The sequence below is a fragment of the Larus michahellis genome, chromosome 12 (genome assembly GCF_964199755.1).
Source record: "Larus michahellis chromosome 12, bLarMic1.1, whole genome shotgun sequence".
Lineage (NCBI taxonomy): Eukaryota > Metazoa > Chordata > Aves > Charadriiformes > Laridae > Larus > Larus michahellis.
In genome coordinates, this window is record NC_133907.1 from 12,655,094 (window position 1) to 12,662,252 (window position 7,159).

General features: G+C 42.7%; 1 long non-coding RNA gene across 1 annotated transcript; it reads left to right on the forward strand.

Moving 5' to 3' along the window:
- Positions 1–212: 212 nt before the first annotated feature.
- On the forward strand, positions 213–6,944 carry LOC141750274 (uncharacterized). The gene is made up of 4 exons (XR_012589626.1): positions 213–313; positions 2,988–3,163; positions 4,505–4,586; positions 5,946–6,944. It is a non-coding gene; the product is annotated as an uncharacterized LOC141750274 (long non-coding RNA).
- The last annotated feature ends 215 nt before the right edge of the window (positions 6,945–7,159 follow it).

Below are 7,159 nucleotides of genomic sequence, written 5' to 3' on the forward strand. Positions count from 1 at the left end.
ACAAAACAGGTTGGTTCCCTTCATTGTTTGGGCCACAGTCACTAACTTTTAGACAAATGCTTCTAGACCTTGTCCTCAAGCACAGCTCTAAAGTCATCCCAGGCCTGGGAGGGTCCTTTTCTGACCTTAAGCTAATCAGGTTAATGATTGGTAGCACTTGCTACCAATCACATTGGTAAGTGGTAGCACTTGCTAATCCGTACTTGAAGCTACAAAGACAGGGAAAGTTATCAGGCTTACTTGTCTCTAGCCTCTTGCCAGAAGAACTGTAGGCGCTGGGCAGCTTTGTAGGATCTGCAGTTTTCCAGTTCAGGTACTGTATGTTTCTTGTGATAACGGATTGCGTGAAGCTTCCACCATAAACAATGCAAAATAATTTGCAAAGTTTCTGATGCTCTAGAACTGAAAACTCAACCTAGAATCCTTGGTTTGGACAGGGAGACACAAGGATGTTAAATCTTGGCCTAAAAATAATGCACTCAAGGGCTGAGCTGGAATATCCCTTCCTAAGATCATCTGTCATGTCTGAGCTATGCACAGTTTGGTACATTGCTTATCTGTCTCAGCGTGCTGTTAAGTTGTTTTTGTCTCCCCCCTGGTGAGGCATGTTCTTCTCCTTCACTTAATTTGTTTCTCTCAGAGAGTGTTTTTATTCAGTAGTTGTCACCAAGTCAATATGACGTGATGCAGGAGGGAGGAAAGGGCCATGTTCTGCTTGATGTATTCAGTGTCTCCATTGCTGTGGCTGTACAGGATAACTATGGCCTATTCTTGTGTCCATCCTGCCACTTCTTCTCTGACCTTTGTTGCAGACCCTGCTGTCTGCCTACTTGGAGACGAATATAATCTTGACGATGCCTGTGGGCAGTGGCTGGAATTTTGTTCCCTTTTTCCATTGCTGGTGACTACTAGAGCCCTTCCAGCCTTGGTTGCGAGCAGTTTCATCCAGTGACTTGCACTTCCAAAAAGCCCTTCTGATCCTTCTGCGGTCCCTGCTGCAAAACACTGCTTGTATGGAGTTACTTAGAATGGATTATATATAAGTACACATTTCAGCACTTTTGGATTCGCCACTCTATTCTCTTGCATATCCTCCTGTCCTTCTCCCCTCCCTTCTCTGCTCTCTATATGTCTTGTTATACCTTGTTTCTACATGCTTAAGTCATGCTTTAAATAATAGCTGTCTGATTCTTTGCTTCTTCTCATACCCAGCCAATTATTTTCAATTTATTGATTTTCCCCACGGAGATTAATGGGTTATTCAGCTCTCAAAGCCTGTATCCACACAGCTGTGAGCCATGGGTATGAGAAGGCGTGGGGGTGTATGCGTTTACGTGGTTGTTCACCTTTCTGATGAACTTGTGTAACAAACCAAAGGGATTTTTCTCCTCCTTACTCATAAAAAGCCACCAAACTTCAAAATTTTGCCAATGAGTAATCACACTTCACAGGGAGTAAAAAGTAATAAATAAAAAACTGATAAGTTTGCTATAAGGAAACTGTTAACATGTGTCTTTCCTATATGTTTAATTGTATTGGCTAATGTGTTCTGGGTGTGAAAGAGCCAGGCACAATGGCAAAGCACCACGGCACAGATGTGGGTGATGTGGGGCCAGAAGGTCCCCCAGGACCCCCCGACTTTAGTCCCATCCCTCTGCCATGACTCCTCCTGTTTCCTTCTGCTGCTGCATCAGCTTGTGGGGTGCAAAAAACCAAACATTTCCAAGGCCCTTTCTAGCCAGAATTATTTCAGTGGTCAAGTGTACAGCACAGTGGCTGCATCACACAGCCAGGTTAGGCGCAAGAAGCACTGGATTCACTGCTGATGAAAAAGTATCATGTAAACATAACCTCTGGGTATGAAACATTGACTCTGATCTTACTAGTTTATCTGACCGGTGAGATCCCATGGAATTGTTCTAGTGTAAGACTGTGAATTTGAGCCTTATATATAATTAATTGGTAATTTGGGGAGTGGGAACTTTTAAATGTTTTGCAGACTTCTCTATTACCAGTTTTCACACCACTTTACTTTGTCAAGTGAAGTGTGAGTGCGACCAGGCTCTACCTGTAAAGCAGTAATTGCCAAGGGACTTGGGGGGAAGTGGGAATAAGAGGCCAAGAAGTGCAATCAGTAGTTAAAGTAAAAATAAACAGAAACATTGGCAAAGGGATTACTGTTTAGCAAGTCTGGGCTAAATATTTCCTGCTTTCCTGGAGCCTATCAAAATGGTAGCCCAGATTCTCTGCTTCGTTAGGATCCTTTGGCATGCTTGGCTTGCTGGGCCCTGGGCTGCGGATTTATAGTAGATAGCTTAATACTGCAGATTTCACTAATTTCAGGGTATGTTTATAACTCTTTAAAAAAAATTAAAAATCAACCCCCTTGCTGATGTATGGATTGAGAGGTTTGGCTTCAAAAAAAAAAAAACCAACCTGGTTGCTGCAGTGAAGCCCAATTTAAACCTCTGACTTTAATTTTTGTCCTTATTCCAATAACATCAAAGCAAAAATTACTTTTTCTGGACCTGACCTCCTCCTTGCCAAGGCCAGACAGATTCAGCTGGGTACTGGGCAAGGAGTTCCTCCCACGGCTGCTACAGCTTTGCTTGTGACCACTGCTCCAAGAAGCCTATGTTGTTATGGGTAGGATGAGCTAAAATTAAAACTTCCCAGTTAGAACCACTGGTGAGATTTGGCTGGGAGGGAGTTACGAATAGCGCTAAGGATGCAGTTTTACAACCAAGATTTGGGAACGAGGGGTTTAGACACAGGAGATTTGGGGCAGAACATGGAGCTCTTCTTACCAGAGAACCATGACTGAAGAGCAAGACAGAATTGGATATAAGATAGAGATTATTTTTTTTAAAACCAGTTCGCAAAGGGCATGGAGGGACAGCTGAAACATGTCCAGATATTACTCATCTTTTCCCCAATGTTAATCCCCAACACAAATTAACCTCAGTCATTTTCCTCTTCCCTCTTAGACACACGCTATTTGTCAAGCCTTGTTGCCTTAACACTTCCTAACCAGCTGGAATAATTTAGCCCACCCCCGGGAAAAGGAGTGCAACATGGCAGCCTGTAGATGAAGGAGCAAGCATGTCTCTTGCTGACTGCAGCCTCTCATAGGTCATCGCAACACATGTGTGTCCTTCTCCTGGTATGGCTTTTGTTGAAAATGGCTCAAGGTACAAAAAAACTGAAGCTTCCTGTTAGGCTAGGAACGGATCAGTGTGGGTAAGGTAGCGTGGGCAGCAAGGCATGCGAGCATCTGGTTTGAATAGCTCCGTGCATGCAATATCAGCCAACTTTCTGTAGGTTTCATGGTTGTTGGTTTTTTATCCCAGAGGTCTGGAGCACTGGTGGACCCCACCCTCCCTGTGCCTCCCAGGAAGGCTGCGAGGAAGCCCATCGCAAGGGGGTCAGCCTCTTTCATTTACAGGAGCTGCTGAGGTTAGAAATGACTCCGAAAAGCCCAGACGTGCTCCCAAAGGTCAAGTGTCTCCTGTGACACTTGGGAGGCAGGAGGACCTGCTGCTTCTGATGGGAAAGCAACATGTGAGACGACAGGCGACCGAGTGGCCTGCAGGATACACATTCCTAAATGTCACTTAGCCATACAACCTGCGAGGGCGGAAAAGTGGGCAGATGGAGAAATAATATTTTCATTGAAAATTCTCTACCTCTAAAATATTTCCTGTCAGGTTCCTTCCAAGGAGGGCTGAAGCGAGGAAGGAGGGGGGCTGAGGTGGGATGTGTGGCAGTGGATACGAGTTTGTGATTCCTCAGGCCTCTCCATTTTGAGAGCGTTTAACTCAATCCCCTTTTTTCTCCCCCTCCCTGAGAAAAGGATCATGCTAAGCATTACTGGAGCCGGAGGCAGTTTGGGAAGTGAAATAAACACCTGACTGTTAAATGCTAAAGGTTTACTCAACCAAAAATAAAAATAGTTCTGGTTTCCTCCACGGCGCTCTAGAGTTACGTTCATCAGCGCACATGAGCTGGAGGTTTGCACAGGGGGAGTCTTGAAAGGTTGAAACTCTTCAGAGGGGAAAATTTTGAGGCAGTAAGACAGGCCTCCCTCTGTCCTGCGAGAGCTCTTCTGCCACTGAGAACACGCTGCAGCTGTTTTCCTGGTGCAACCTAAAAATAAACTCCCTCCTCCTTTCCTAGCTGCTCGTATTAGTTTCATGGGTGCCATCGCAAACCTAAGACATCAAGTGTAGCGGGTCAGAGTCTCAAGGGCGGGCGCAGTCCCCTTCACACAGCCTGAGAAGGGAGCTGTGCCTCAACACCCCAGAGGAAATCTCAAGGAGTTTGGGGCCAAAGTGACAGCAGCCTCTGGGGGTTTGGGAACTGCAAGTGGCAAATGATACAGAGCAAGCGCCACGACTGGGTGGTATGGACATGCCTGGTTAGGGGTGGTCCCAGTACAGCAGAGCAGACATTATGGTGCAAACACTCACATTAGGAATCCTCACTGGAACCTTTTTTGTTGTAGCTCTGCCCGTGGAGCTGAAGACATCATGTGCTGTAGACGATCTGCACCTCAGAGAACCAAACTGGAGCATCAGAAAGTTGCAGTATGTGCAAAATTATTCTGCTTACGTGTTGCCTCCAAAATGCAAGATGGAAAATGCTATGTATTACAAAAGATAGTTATTGGGGATGATCATATATGACACATACATTTGCAATATGTTACCTTCTGTCAGGTCATCCATAGATGGACTAGGAAATACCACTTAACACATATGAAATAGAGCAGATTCCTTCCCTGTACGATGACTGCTTGCTGATTCCCGAAGCTTGCCAACTTGTAAAGTAGCCCAGAAGGGCTATATGTGAACTAAACCATACTTCAATAGCTATTGCTTTGTCCTATCTAGATAGTCTTCTTCAGGTAGTGAAAGATTAAGGGAACTGGAGAAAAGAGTACCCGTTCTGCTCAATTAGAGGTGGAGGAGGGAAATAGGGTGCCTAATGGGAGTCCAAACTGGTATCTCTTTTCAAGTCAGCTAACCCCAACTGCTTGATGAAAAAACTCCACGCCTTCCCCCTTCTTAACTGAGCTGAAGCAAATCCATGGGATCCAAAATTATTCAGGACTCCCAGATGGATACACCGAATTGGAATTACAAGACTCCCAAATTGGCATTTGCTCTTGGGAAATGAGAAGCCCAAGAGAGAGAAACACCCAACCTGAGTGAGGTAATAGCAAAGCTGGATTAGCAATGGAACTGCTCTCGCTAAAATGAAATTTGCTGTAGTTAACCAGAAAGTTTTAGGGTAAGAAATTATAGAACAATTTGGGCAAAGAGAAATGAAAGCCACCTGTTTAAAGTTAGCCTTTAACCTATTCCCTCTGCCTTCGCTTTTGCTTTTTCTCTCTTTCAAATTCTCCCAGTATCTCTGCTTTCCATAGAAGCAAATCTTCCCCAGGGAAAGTCAATTCTGAAGGCAATTTTCCAAAAACCATTTGGCAGAATTGGCCGGTACTTCAACTGCAAACATGAAAAGGCATTTATTCCACTAACTCAAACGTAGTTTGGAAGAGACATTACTGAACTTGTTTTAGGAATATACTTTGACTGCATCAGTTTTATTGCTTCTTGTATAAATGTCAAACTCAATTTGCCTCAAAGCAGAAAAAAAACTCAAAGTACATGGTAATGTATATATTACATACGAAAACTAGGAAAAAAAGTGTTATCTCCATGGTAAACTCAAGCCCATACAATGTTAATTGTGCCTATCGCACACGCTCAGTATTTCATCAGTGGTAAGAAGAAGGAGGGGGCACGATCCTGGTAGCGAAGACTCTGTGTGTAGGTTTGTTGTTAAACTGGACAGGTAATATAGGATCCCAAAGATCTAACAATTCTTAAGTTTTGTTGGCTTAATTTTGTGACCTAAAATTTTTCCTTTTCATTCCTTAAAAGGGTTGTTTTCCTGTTGTGTAAAGAACTTGTGGTAACCCCATTCTTTGTGCACCATCAGCAGCATTTAACATTGGACTTTTAGCCCATCAGCTAACACACACCGCATTTGAGATCCAGGACCCCCTGCAGCAAAGGATTCTTTTCTTGGAAAGGGGGGGAGAAAAGAGCAAGTCTTCTAAATTCCAATTTCAATCATACTCATTGCCAAATTTTCTAACAAGAAGTGAATTGGCTATTTCAAAACACTTTATCTCAGCAAAACTATAGTTGGAATTTCTTGGGGGCTAAGGAAGAAAGCGCATCTTTAATCCAAAGGTTATCCCCCCTGCTGAATTTCAAAGACTTGCTGCAGACAATGTGGGAGACAGAGCTTCCAGAGGAAAAAAAATGCAGATTTTTTTTTTTTATAATAAATAAAAAGTATTAAGCAACCTAAATAATCTCATTTCCGCCATTTTACTGTACAACATAATTTGCAGAAATTTTAGGTATTAGGACAGACTACATATTAGGTGTTGTCAGTTGTAAAATATTACTGTGAACACATTAGATTTTGCAAGGGTTTCATTTGCATTTTAAGGTCTGATCCTGCAAAACCATAACTTCCTTCATATGAATAGCTGCAATGGCATCAGCAATGCTTCTTATCTACATAAAGTTAATGTCTTGCACAATTATTTGCAGGATCAGGACATAAGACTGAAAACGCAATTACTTTGTGAGTTACAAAAAAAAAAAAAGAAAACGCTCTTTGGAATAATAGGTGAGATTCTCTGCTGGAGTAAATGATATAGGGCCCATTGAATTCAATGGAGCTATCCTGATTCACACCCGCTGATATGGCCCATTAATTTTAGTGTATGAAAATGAATCTCTGCTCTAAAAATACCAATTAGTAATAAGCTTTGAGAAAGAAGAAAAAAATCAATTTAAATTCATTTTGTGTAATGCACATTTTCTGTTGCTATTTTAGTTAAATTATTATTATGCATAATAATGGTAGGCCAATAGGTGCTGTCACGTTAGGAATTTGCAGCTGTGATGGGTAGTATAAAAGTTAGTGATAGGGAAATTTCAGAAAAGCCCATCAATTTCATACAATTGTCATTATTATGACTTGGATTAGGGTAGTGTGTCCCTTTCCCTGCTGAGATTTCATCCCCTTAGTGCCGAGCACATAAAGAGAGATTACGCTGTCTCCAAACAACTTACGG